General features: G+C 40.3%; 1 protein-coding gene across 1 annotated transcript in view; it reads right to left on the bottom strand.

The window, feature by feature from the left end:
* LOC133619325 (uncharacterized) overlaps positions 1-14,422 on the bottom strand; it is a 73,741-nt gene that overhangs the window by 20,937 nt on the left and 38,382 nt on the right. The gene's annotated exons all lie outside the window — the stretch shown is intronic.

Below are 14,422 nucleotides of genomic sequence, written 5' to 3'. Positions count from 1 at the left end.
AATTTATTTCAATGAATATTAACTTGTTAACGTTATAATGCTCAAATAGGGACGAGGGCGGGGTGCACAGTGAAACAGTGAATAATTTCGCGACAAAGATGAACCTTTATTGATTGATCTGCAGCCATGACAAAATATCAGACAATCTCCATTGTCAACGACAGGCAGGAAAATAAAGATAAACACATAGCCTATGTTGTAGGCATAGGCTCATACATTTTTAGGTTGAAATAAAAATTAAAAAAAAAATGTGTGCCTCATAAGCCTTAGGCTGTCAATCACGCGCACAAATTTAAATTATACAATAACATATGTATGTCATCCCTATTTAAACAAAAATAAATTAAATAAATAATAATAATAAATTACCTGCAACTTATTGGCCAAGGCAAATAGCTGAAGGGGGGAAATCAAACCCATCAGACTGCACTTTATCATGGTTTTGCACAAATGTGATGCACCATGTTAGATGTCCCGGTTTTGTGACTGTCGTAGACATAAACAGCGTCGCAGCTCTTGCAAATCACGTAGCCAGCATTACTATCATCCTGATTTACAACCTCATAAAAACGAGTCCACGCTGAACTTTTCTGGCCTTTTTTTCCCCTGGTCTTTAGTTTTCCCTTTTTTAGTTTGTCGCGTACCACGTTTGCTGCCGGCGTTGCCATCTTTTTTTTTTTCTTCTTCTGTTGTGTTGTGCTGCAGTGCAGTGCCTGCTGATAAATAATTGCCTGTTTCAAAGAGTGCTGCTCGTTTTTCGTATGTGGGTAACAACATTTAACTATGTATATATATTTCCGAATTGGTTTAACCGCCACCCGCCTGAATCTATTTAAGATCTATTTTTTTTAAATTTCAACCGCCCGACCCGCAGATAAAATCTAATTTTTTTAAATTTCAACCGCCCGACCCACGGATTATCCGCGGACTCCCCGGTTGTGTCCGCAAACCGCGCATCTCTACTAGACGCAGTCAAGGCGTTGAGGGGATCCGGTTTGGTGGCTGCAGGATTAGGTCTCTGCTTTTTACAGATGATGTGGTCCTGATGGCTTCATCTGGCCAGGATCTTCAGCTCTCACTGGATCGGTTCGCAGCCGAGTGTGAAGCGACTGGGATGAGAATCAGCACCTCCAAGTCCGAGTCCATGGTTGTTGCCCGGAAAAGGGTGGAGTGCCATCTCCGGGTTGGAGGAGTTCAAGTACCTCGGAGTCTTGTTCACGAATGAGGGAAGAGTGGATCGTGAGATCGACAGGCGGATCGGTGCAGTGTCTTCAGTAATGTAGACGCTGTATCGATCCGTTGTGGTGAAGGAGCTGAGTTGGAAGGCAAAACTCTCAATTTACCGGTCGATCTACGTTCCCATCCTCACCTATGGTCATGAGCTTTGGGTTAAAACTGAAAGAACAAGATCACGGGTACAAGTGGCCAAAATGAGTTTCCTCCGCCGGGTGGCGGGGCTCTCCCTTAGAGATAGGGTGAGAAGCTCTGCCATCCGGGGGGAGCTCAAAGTAAAGCTTCTGCTCCACCACATGGAGAGGAACCAGATGAGGTGGTTCAGGCATCTGGTCAGGATGCCACCTGAACGCCTCCCTAGGGAGGTGTGTAGGGCATGTCCAACCGGTAGGAGGCCAGGGGGAAAACCCAGGACACGTTGGGAAGACGATGTCACCCGGCTGGCCTGGGAACGCCTCGGGATCCCCAGGAAGAGCTGGTGGAAGTGGCTGGGGAGAGGGAAGTCTGGCCTTTCCTGCTTAGGCTGCTGCCCCCGCGACCCGACTTTGGATAAGCGGAAGATGATGGATAGAAGATGGCTCAGGTGTGATTCACTACAATAAGGCCCCACAGCACACTGGATTCCAGTTAATTGAAATACCACAACACTGGATATTGTTCAGATAAGTTACATTTAAGAACTTAAAGTTAAAGTTAAAGTACCAATGATTGTCACACACACACTAGGTGTGGTGAAATTTGTCCTCTGCATTTGACCCATCCCCTTGTTCACCACCTGGGAGGTGAGGGGAGCAGTGGGCAGCAGCGGTGCCGCGCCCGGGAATCATTTTTGGTGATTTGCACACAAAGCAACACTGGAGATGGCTATGAGGGCGCATTTTCCACGCATGCGTATTAGGTCGTGTTGCGCCGGCAGACGGAGTGGGAGATGTCTTAAACGGTGGCATTGTGTGTGTGTGGACAAGGATAAGGTTAGGTGGGATTTATCCTGGATAACCTTAGCTTGCTTAGTGTAGAAGGGGCCTTAGAGATAGTGGCTGTTATGTCCACTCAAAAATCCATCCAATAACTTGATGGACTCGAGGAACAACTTAGTTTAGTAATGCTCGCTAACTTTTTTATTAGTGGCATTTGCCAAACATAGGAAAGAGAAACTCTTCTGTTTTAATTAAAAAATTCAGACAGTGACCAAACAACTGTAGGCTAGTCTTCAAAACACGCTGCTAACAAGTCGTTGCTCGCGACTTGAACACGTCCATTCTTTTCTGTTACTTGACGACACGACAAACTGTACAGAGACTTTGTTAAATGTGACTAAATACTCACCTCACCTCAAAACCACGACATGATGAAAATAAAAACACACTGTACGGAAGCCTATTGTGTGTCTTTAACCAGTTTTGTAATGTTCCTGTGTCTTTAAGTTTATGGGTCAATCTGTGACGTCATTTCCCCTTTAAAGCACGTCTTTGTCAGAATAGCCGGTTTCAATCAATGGTGGCAGCCAGCCTTGTGTGCGTTGACGACTAAATGTAAGTTTTGTCACATACTGTTACAGCATTTGAACTGAATGTCGTGCCTTGCTACTTCTGCAAATGTTTGGTGCATCGTATGCTAAGTTCAGTTGTGTTTGGGTCAATTGAGAGATAATTAGTCTCGTTGACGGCGTTTACATTCACGTGTAGTTTATTTAACGTCATTGCAACTGCGATGGCGGAATTTGGCCTTTAGATGGCGACAGAGACCGGATAATCGCCATTTATGGCTCTGAAGCTTAGAAACTTGTTTGAAGTTCATGCATAGTTAAATGCAGTATATATGTTGTTGTCATGCACACCTTTATATTATATTATATTATATTATGTATGCATATACATGTATATTGCTGCATATTAATGAGTATATAATTGGATTGTAATTTTTCCTCTTTTCTCTATTTGTTTAGATCACACACACACACACACACACACACACACACACACACACACACACACACACACACACACACACACACACACACACACATTCACATCTACCTTTCAGCAATAAAGATGATTAAAGGATTCTCTGGCCGGAATCTGTCCATCGTGTCCCAACTCTAAAATAACTACTATCCCTTCCTTACACACACCAAACGAGCCTAACAGAGTTGTTGTTTTGCTTTTAGTTTCTAAATGTGACTTTTGCATTCTTTCATCTCCTCTGATGTGAACTCCACTGCCTTCTTCAAGCTAACAATCATGGCGGCTCTTTCTTTACATTCTTCAACAAGGTCGGCTCATTTCGTCTTTAAGGGCTTGAAATGGTTTTCAAATGACAAAACTTCAAGTCACTCACCTTCATCTTTCGTCTTTATCTCCGTTGGTGATTTGCTGGAAGTTGATTCTCTTTCATGTTCTCTTTTAGCGGACGTCGCCATCTTAGCATAGCAGTAGTCGTCCATCTTCTATCACGTCTTCAATCTTCACTTCACATATCGCTCCAAACTCAATGCACGTTTCGTGGCTTTGGAAAATACCAATTGAGATATTTGTTGCTATATTTGCTGTGAATCATATGACTTTAAGATCGTGAATTCGAAGAATCTCCGTCCTCGTCTTTTTGCTTCGCTTCAAGTACATTTGCGCATGCGCTACAATCCCGCCACTTCCGTTTCCTCCTCCACAACAGATGTTTTTCAAAATAAAGTAAATGTAATCTTGTTTTAAAACAATGGTTGGCAAAAGTATCTAACATTAAATAATGGACAACAACTCTTTGAAAATAAAAAATATATATATACAAGCACGTGCACAGAATTTTTCCATGGCTGTTGTTCAAACCAGAAAAAGGGCAAACATTGAAGAAAAAAATCATACATTTTAAATACCAGAGGTGTGGACTCGAGTCACATGACTTGGACTCGAGTCAGACTCGAGTCATGAATTTGATGACTTTAGACTCGACTTGACAAAATGTAAAGAGACTTGCAACTCGACTTAGACTTTAACATCAATGACTTGTGACTTCTCTTGGACTTGAGCCTTTTGACTTGACATGACTTGCTACTTTCCCCAAAAGCCAAAGCTTAAAAAGTTATTTGGGAGCGCTCCGTATCTTTCATTGTCTTCGTCTGTGTCGATCAGCGTGTTGTTCCTGTCAGCTGGTGTGCTCTCTGTAATGATAGTGTTTGACCACATGGTGGTAGTAAGAGTCTACAAATGACTAGGAACCAATATATAGGATGTGTCAGGTAGGACTCTTTAGAGAGGTACACACCTTGTACGCAGGAGTGTTGAAGTAGCGTTTGTAATATGTGATCATGATTAAAAGACAGTTCTGCAAGTCATCCAACGATGTGTTATTTAAACCAATAACATAACATGGTACCAGGAGTGGACGAAAATTGAAGTGGTGTATTGTGAAAAGCGACATGGATTTGCAGCCACCTGAAAAGCTGAAGCTAAGTGGAAATGTCGACAGCAATTGGCGCACCTTCAAGCAGCAGTTCCAGCTGTACATGGCGGCTATGGCACTGCAGGATAAGCCGGATGCAAGGAAGGTAGCGTTACTGCTTACAATAGCAGGCCCACATGCCATTGAAGTTTACAACACTTTTGTGTTTGACAATCCAGATGAAAAAAACAAGTTGGATGTTGTCATTGAAAAGTTTGATGCTCACTGCTCTCCCAAGAAGAATGAGACATATGAAAGATATGTGTTCCGTTCAAGAGTGCAAGCTCATGGAGAAAGTTTTGACAGTTTTGTGACTGATTTGAGGCTGAAAGCACAAACTTGCAACTTTGCTACACTGAAGGACTCTATGATAAGGGACCAGATTGTATGTGGCATAGAAGACAAACAAGTCAGAGAAAGACTGTTGAGAGAGACAGAATTGTCGTTGGAGAATGCCATTCAAATTTGTCATGCAGCAGAATTGTCACAGATGCACGTCAAGACGTTTGGTGAAATGGCGTCCACCGCAGCCATCAGCGTGGGAGGCGACAACGTGTATGTCGTGTCAAGGGGATGGAAGTCGCAGCCTGCACAGCAGAAGAGTGACGTCATGTTCCAATGCAAGCACTGTGGATCGCAGCACAAGCCAAAGCAGTGTCCAGCATTTGGTAAGCAGTGTTCCAAATGCTATGGAAAAAATCACTTTGCCAAACAATGTTTTGCTAAAGGAAAACCATGCACTAAAAAGGAAAAATCTGTCAATGTAGTGGAGGACACTGATCTGGATGAAACATTCTTTGTTGGCCTAGTGAACAGTGAAAATAAAACTGAAGAAGTAGTCAATGCTGTTGATAAAGACAAGTGGATTGCACCGCTACAAATAAATGGAACTCGAGTTAACATGAAACTAGATACTGGTGCAAAGGCAAACTTGATCAACATGTCAGACATCAAGGAATTGAGAGAGAAACCGAAAATGCACAAAACAACAGTTGCACTGAAAGACTACAATGGTCGTAGCATTGACAGTCTGGGCACATGCAAATTGAGAGTCACTGTAAAAGGAAAAGTGCACTACCTGCTATTTTCAGTTGTCACTGAAGAACGCGAGTCAATATTGGGTGACAAAGCATGTGAAGTTTTAGGACTGGTGAAAAGAGTGTATCTTGTGAACACAGATGTGAGCGCTCAAAAAATTTAAACTGATTCAATAGTGCAGAACTACGCTGGTGTGTTCACTGGTTTTGGTGCTTTACCTTTTACATACAAAATACAGCTTAAAGAGCAGGCACGTCCAGTTGTCCATGCAGCGCGAAGAGTTCCAGCAGCACTTAAAGGGCGTCTCAAAAAGGAACTGGACCGGATGACAACACTGGGTGTCATAAAGAAAATTGAGGAACCAACAGATTGGGTAAACTCCATGGTCTGTGTGAAAAAGAAAAATGGCGATCTAAGAATATGCATGGATCCAAAAGACTTGAATGAAAACATAAAACGTGAGCACTACCAAATACCAAAACGTGAAGAAATAGCCAGTGAGATGGCTGGCGCAAAATATTTCTCAAAATTGGATGCGTCAAATGGCTTTTGGCAAATCAAACTAGACGAAAACAGTAGCAAATACTGCACTTTCAACACGCCTTTTGGTCGCTACTGCTTCCAACGCCTACCATTTGGGATCAAATCTGCATCAGAAATATTCCATAGAGCAATGGAACATATCATTGAAGGCTTGGAGGGCGTGCGAGCGTACATCGACGACATTGCTGTGTGGGGAAGAACAGCAAAAGAACACAACGAAAGGCTGACCAAAGTGTTGGAAAGAGTACAAAAATATGGACTCAAATTAAACAAAAAGAAGTGTCAGTTTGGAGTGTCAGAGATCATTTTTCTGGGAGACAAGCTCAGTGCACATGGCGTTCAACCTGATGATGAAAAAATACACGCCATACAAAGAATGCCGAGTCCCACAGACAAGACAGGTGTACAGCGTATATTGGGCGTGGTCAACTATTTGAAGTTGCACAAAGAAGGGTAAGTTTTGAGTGCAAAATAACGTTTATTGGTTAAGTAACGTGACTTTTATTTGCTGTGTAGTTAAATGAGTGAGGCTGCAAACTCACTGCTAACGTTATAACCATAGACATCTTATAAGTAGACGCAGCATAGAGCGCTACTGCCTACTGGCGCAGACGAGACGCATGGCCGCCATCTTGGAGTGGTGATCCGCTCCACTCAGAGCAATTCATTTGGCAGGAGCAATGAACTGTCAGCGCATTTAATTCATCTTACCTCACTGAATACCACTGATTTACACGCACTTTTTTGTCATACGTGTAGCTATGATAACAGACACATGATTTATTATTAATAGTTTGCTTGACAGTAATGTAATATTCTTATACACTATAAGTGACCAGACTTCCGAGATCAAAACTGGGAATATAATCCCAGAGAAGGGGAAAAAACGGTAAACTATTTTTAAGTTGAAGAAACAATATGATTAGGTTATATATACATGTGTATATCCTACATAAACAATGTATGAATACATTAGATATCTATATACCTTATAGACTGTATCTCTGTTGCTTCAGCAGCAGAGAGTTTATTCTGTCTTGTCACTTTGTATTGATATTTTGTATTACATTCTTCCCTTAAATGATCATGTTTACACTGATTGTTTTATATGTATTTTTTACGTAAGTCGCTTTGGATAAAAGCGTCTGCCAAATACTTAAAACATAAACATATATAAACACCTGAAAGTCTTTATATCAGCTAAAACCACCAATCTGTTTCACTGGATTCAGAATAAAACCAAATTCTGTCTTACCCAACAATGTTAGTATTTGAATATTGTTACTTGAAGACTTATTCCTGGTTACAATTATACTGTTAAGAAAGTATTGTCTTATACTTTGCCAAAAATGAGAATGCATCATAATCAGTGGCGGCTGGTGAATTTTGTTTTAGGTGGGGCTGAAAGTTTGTAAACCAAACCCCTGTTTTTTTAAACTGTTTTTTATCTAACAAACTGTTCTTAGGGTAATTTATATTTGCTTTTTAAATGTGTATTTTTATTTCTGTTTTAAATGTTATTTTTTAGTCTGTCCTTTGCCTCTATTTATTTGTGGTGTACAGCCCTTTGTTTTTCAACTGTGCTTGTTTTTAAATGGCTTTATAAATAAAGTTGGTATGGTATGTAGGGAGGTTATCCGCCCCCCAGAAGATTTCTTTGTGATTTTCACATACAAATATTGAAGATCTTTGCTCCTTCTCAACTCTGTGCTAATATTCTTTTCACAAAGCAAACCAATAGTACGTTAATGTCAAATCTTACTTACGAAAAGTAGTCCACCGATTCCTATTTTCAACAGTCCGCTCATTTGAGCAGGAAAACGCTGAACACCAGCCCGGCCAGCATCTTTGTTTTCTACCTGTCAACTGTCAGTTTAGGCTGCTCGCCGGCTCCTCATCACCACTTCAAGATGGCGGCCAAATTGCTCACGTCACAGCAGCCAATGCTGCGTCTACTTATAAGATGTCTATGGTTATAACTTCATTGCAAACACGGCAATCTGTTGCGTCCACTGCAGTTCGCTACCGTATTCATACTTTTTGTCAAGTGATTTTTTTTAAGCAGGCTTGCATGAGGTACCTACACGTAACGTTACGTTAGTCAATGTATCACACACAGCAACGTAACGTTAGACGGCGGTCAGCAGCACCGCGGATTTTAGCCACCTACAAAAAGACAAACATAGTCAAATAAAGGTCAGTTAAAATGTATACTATATTAAGAATATGTGTACATATTGCATAGAGCCCTCTGACATCTAAAAAGTACCAACTCGGTTCATTGTCATGTTCATGTATTTGTTGTGTTTTTCATGTGTACGCACACATAAACACACATACAGTATGAGATGAGATCAATGAGATAAGGTGAGAACAGGATAGAAACCGCTATGGAACTAGTTAAAATGCAATATGCCATGGAAATACAATGTTAACACTTTTGTGCAAATAAGTACAGTGGAACTGTTTAACAGTGCTATTATGAAGTTCAATATCAGCAGTATTTTTTTCCTGCAATTTCAAATGCACTTGTTTTAATAAATAAAAACAGCGTTTGATAAGCATACACAATCTGTGTGAATATATTAGTCTGTGGTAGGGCTGGGCGATATATTGATATGCGCGATATATCGCGGCTTCGTCTCTGTGCGATATGGAAAATGACTATCGTGATATTCGAGTATGCGTTCTCACGCCGTTGCTTTTAGCTGCTGGCATTACACTACAGGCTCTTCTCGCTCTTTCCTGTGTCTCCTTCTCTCAGACAGCAAGTGCAGCTTCTACATACGTCACATACTGTCACGTCAGACGTCACATACGTATACGACCTCTCGCAGCAGAGAGGTAGCAGCATGGCTAACGTTAGCTGTGATGCTAGCGGTAATATGAGAGAAAGAAGGTGCGAATCTGGTAACAAATGAAGGAATAATTCCCCCAAAAAACAGCAGGGGGTCCATCGTCTGGCGGTGGTTTGGCTTCAAGTGGGAATATGTTGAACAGACAACCGTAATTTGTCAAATGTGGGGCGAAAGCGTTGCTATAAAAATTATCATTTCTGCTAATATGTAGCATCATTTGAAAAGTCACCCGCTAGAGAATGAACTGTGCTTACTCCGCACGTCAACATCTCCGTTCGGTGCCACACGCCCACACCATCAAAATGCCAAAGCAAACATTTCCAGATCAACACCGTATGAAAAAAATGGTGATTTTTTTAGTTGTGATTTCCTTCTCTGCATGAAAGTTTAAAAGTAGCATATATTAATGCAGTATGAAGAAGAATGTTTTAATGTAGACACATAGAATCATCATACTGCTGTGATTATATGCATCAAGTGTTGATTTAAGGCTAAGGCAAAATATCCAGATATATATCGTGTATCGTGATATGGCCTTAAAATATCGCGATATTAAAAAAAAGGCCATATCGCCCAGCCCTAGTCTGTGGTTAAAAGGACTTGAAAGGACTCGCAACTTAAAATGCAGGATTTGGGACTTGACTTGAGACTTTCCATTCTTGACTTTGGACTTGACTCGAGACTTGAGGGCAAAGACTTGAGACTTACTTGTGACTTGCAAAACAATGACTTGGTCCCACCTCTGAATCATGGCGGCTCTTTCTTTACATTCTTCAACAAGGTCGGCTCATTTCTACTTTAAGGGCTTGAAATCCAAATAGCTTTCAAATGACAAAACTTCAACTCACTCACCTTCATCTTTCGTCTTTATCTCCGTTGGTGATTTGCTGGAAGTTGATTCTCTTTCATGTTCTCTTTTAGCGGACGTCGCCATCTTAGCATAGCAGTAGTCGTCCATCTTCTATCACGTCTTCAATCTTCACTTCAGATATCGCTCCAAACTCAATGCACGCTTCGTGGCTTTGGAAAATACCAATTGAGATATTTGTTGCTATATTTGCTGTGAATCATATGACTTTAAGATCGTGAATTCGAAGAATCTCCGAACAACCATAGCATGCGGTCTACGTCTTTTTGCTTCGCTTCAAGTACATTTGCGCACGCGCTAAAAGCCCGCCACTTCCGTTTCCTACTCCACAACAGTTGTTTTTCAAAATAAAGTAAATTTAATCTTGTTTTAAAACAATGGTTGGCAAAAGTATCCAACACTAAATAATGGACAACAACTCTTTGAAAATAAAAATATATATATACAAGCACGTGCACAGACTTTTTCCATGGCTGTTGTTCAAACCAGAAAAAGGGCAAACATTGAAGAAAAAAATCATACATTTTAAATACCAGAGGTGTGGACTCGAGTCACATGACTTGGACTCGAGTCAGACTCGAGTCATGAATTTGATAACTTTAGACTCGACTTGACAAAATGTAAAGAGACTTGCAACTCGACTTAGACTTTAACATCAATGACTTGTGACTTCACTTGGACTTGAGCCTTTTGACTTGCTACTTTCCCCAAAACCCAAAGCTTAAAAAGTTATTTTGGAGCGCTCCGTATCTTTCATTTTCTTCGTCTGTGTCTCTCAGCGTGTTGTTCCTGTCAGCTGGTGTGCTCTCAGTACAACAGCCAATCAAATTAGATCTACGTTGTTTTCATCACGCAGCATTCATCCAATCGAATTGCAGGAGAACTAATGACCAAGAGTTGTCAAACAACGCGGCGGTGAGAAACAATTATGCCAAAGTTGGTTTCGTTCGGGTATAAAAACTACGACTTGGTCAACAAAAAACGAATTGCCATATGCAAATCACGCAGTTCGAATATTACATACGGAGACGCAACAACTTCCAATTTCGTTCGACATTTGAAGTTGCACAAAGAAGGGTAAGTTTTGAATGCAAAATAACGTTTATTGGCTAAGTAACGTGACTTTTATTTGCTGTGTAGTTAAATCAGTGAGGCTGCAAACTCACTGCTAACGTTATAACCATAGACATCTTATAAGTAGACGCAGCATCGAGCGCTACTGCCTACTGGCGCAGACGAGACGCGTGGCCGCCATCTTGGAGTGGTGATCCGCTCCACTCAGAGCAATTCATTTGGCAGGAGCAATGAACTGTCAGCGCATTTAATTCATTTTACCTCACTGAATACAACTGATTTTCACGCGCTTTTTTGTCATACGTGTAGCTATGATAAAGGACACATGTTTTTATTATTCAAAGTTTGCTTAACAGTAATAGAATAATCTTATATGCTATAAGTGACCAGACATCCGAGATCAAAACTGGGAATATAATCCCAGAGAAGGGGGAAAAAAATGGTCAGCTATTTTTAAATTGAAGAAACAATATGATTAGGTTATATATACATGCGTAAATCCTACACAAACAATGTATGAATACATTTGATATCTATACATCTTATAGACTGTATCTCTGTTGCTGCAGCAGCAGAGAGTTTATTCTGTCTTGACACTTTGTATTGATATTTTCTATTACTTTCTTCCCTTAAATGATCATGTTTATAGTGATTGTTTTATATGTATTTTTTTTATGTATGTTGCTTTGGATAAAAGCGTCTGCCAAATACTTCAACATAAACATATATAAACACCTTAAAGTCTTTATATCAGCTAAAACCACCAATCTGTTTCACTGGATTCAGAATAAAACCAAATTCTGGTTTACCCAACAATGTTAGTATTTGATTATTGTTACTTGAAGACTTATTCCTGGTTACAATTATACTGTTAAGAAATTATTGTCTTATACTTTGCCTAAAATGAGAATGCATCATAATCAGTGGCGGCTGGTGAATTTTGTTTTAGGTGGGGCTGAAAGTTTGTAAACCAAACCCCTGTTTTTTTAAACTGTTTTTTATCTAACAAACTGTTCTTAGGGTAATTTATATTTGCTTTTTAAATGTGTATTTTTTATTTCTGTTTTAAATGTTATTTTTTAGTCTGTCCTTTGCCTCTATTTATTTGTGGTGTACAGCCCTTTGTTTTTCAACTGTGCTTGTTTTTAAATGGCTTTATAAATAAAGTTGGTATGGTATGTAGGGAGGTTATCCGCCCCCCAGAAGATTTCTTTGTGATTTTCACATACAAATATTGAAGATCTTTGCTCCTTCTCAACTCTGTGCTAATATTCTTTTCACAAAACAAACCAATAGTATGTTAATGTCAAATCTTACTTACGAAAAGTAGTCCACCGATTCCTATTTTCAACAGTCCGCTCATTTGAGCAGGAAAACGCTGAACACCAGCTCGGCATCTTTGTTTTCTACCTGTCAACTGTCAGTTTATGCTGCTCGCCGGCTCCTCATCACCACTTCAAGATGGCGGCCAAATTGCTCGCGTCACAGCAGCCAATGCTGCGTCTACTTATAAGATGTAGATGGTTATAACTTCATTGCAAACACGGCAATCTGTTGCGTCCACTGCAGTTCGCTACCGTATTAATACTTTGTGTTAAGTGATTTTTTTTAAGCAGGCTTGCATGAGGTACCTACACATAACGTTACATTAGTCAATGTATCACACACAGCAACGTAATGTTAGACGGCGGTCAGCAGCACCGCGGATTTTAGCCACCTACAAAAAGACAAACATAGTCAAATAAAGGTCAGTTAAAATGTATACTATATTAAGAATATGTGTACATATTGCATAGAGCCCTGACATCTAAAAAGTACCAACTCTGTTCATTGTCATGTTCATGTATTTGTTATGTTTTTCATGTGTACGCACACATAAACACACATACAGTATGAGATGAGATCAATGAGATAAGGTGAGAACAGGATAGAAACCGCTATGGAACTAGTTAAAATGCAATATGCCATGGAAATACAATGTTAACACTTTTGTGCAAATAAGTACAGTGGAACTGGTTAATAGTGCTATTATGAAGTGCAATATCAGCACTATTTTTTTCCTGCAATTTCAAATGCACTTGTTTTAATAAATAAAAACAGCGTTTGATAAGCATACACAATCTGTGTAAATATATTAGTCTGTGGTAGGGCTGGGCGATATATCGATATGCGCGATATATCGCGAGTTCGTCTCTGTGCGATATAGAAAATGACTATCGTGATATTCGAGTATGCTTTCTCACGCCGTTGCTTTTAGCTGCTGGCATTACACTACAGGCTCTTCTCACTCTTTCCTGTGTCTCCTTCTCTCAGACAGCAAGTGCAGCTTCTACATACGTCACATACTGTCACGTCATACGTCACATACGTATACGACCTCTCGCAGCAGAGAGGTAGCAGCATGGCTAACGTTAGCTGTGATGCTAGCGGTAATACGAGAGAAAGAAGGTGCGAATCTGGTAACAAATGAAGGAATAATTCCCCCAAAAAACAGCAGGGGGTCCATCGTCTGGCGGTGGTTTGGCTTCAAGTGGGAATATGTTGAACAGACAACCGTAATTTGTCAAATGTGGGGCAAAAGCGTTGCTATAAAAATTAGCATTTCTGCTAATATGTAGCATCATTTCAAAAGTCACCCGCTAGAGAATGAACTGTGCTTTCTCCGCACGTCAACATCTCCGTTCAGTGCCACACGCCCACACCATCAAAATGCCGAGGCAAACATTTCCAGATCAACACTGTATGAAAAAAATTGTGATTTTTTTAGTTGTGATTTCCTTCTCTGCATGAACGTTTAAAAGTAGCATATATTAATGCAGTATGAAGAAGAATGTTTTAATGTAGACACATAGAATCATCATACTGCTGTGATTATATGCATCAAGTGTTGATTTAAGGCTAAGGCAAAATATCCACATATATATCGTGTATCGTGATATGGCCTTAAAATATCGCGATATTAAAAAAAGGCCATATCGCCCAGCCCTAGTCTGTGGTTAAAAGGACTTGAAAGGACTCGCAACTTAAAATGCAGGATTTGGGACTTGACTTGAGACTTTCCATTCTTGACTTTGGACTTGACTCGAGACTTGAGGGCAAAGACTTGAGACTTACTTGTGACTTGCAAAACAATGACTTGGTCCCACCTCTGAATCATGGCGGCTCTTTCTTTACATTCTTCAACAAGGTCGGCTCATTTCTACTTTAAGGGCTTGAAATTCAAATAGCTTTCAAATGACAAAACTTCAACTCACTCACCTTCATCTTTCGTCTTTATCTCCGTTGGTGATTTGCTGGAAGTTGATTCTCTTTCATGTTCTCTTTTAGCGGACGTCGCCATCTTAGCATAGCAGTAGTCGTCCATCTTCTATCA

Source organism: Nerophis lumbriciformis, linkage group LG20 (genome assembly GCF_033978685.3).
Source record: "Nerophis lumbriciformis linkage group LG20, RoL_Nlum_v2.1, whole genome shotgun sequence".
Lineage (NCBI taxonomy): Eukaryota > Metazoa > Chordata > Actinopteri > Syngnathiformes > Syngnathidae > Nerophis > Nerophis lumbriciformis.
This window is presented reverse-complemented; position numbering and strand designations above follow the sequence as displayed.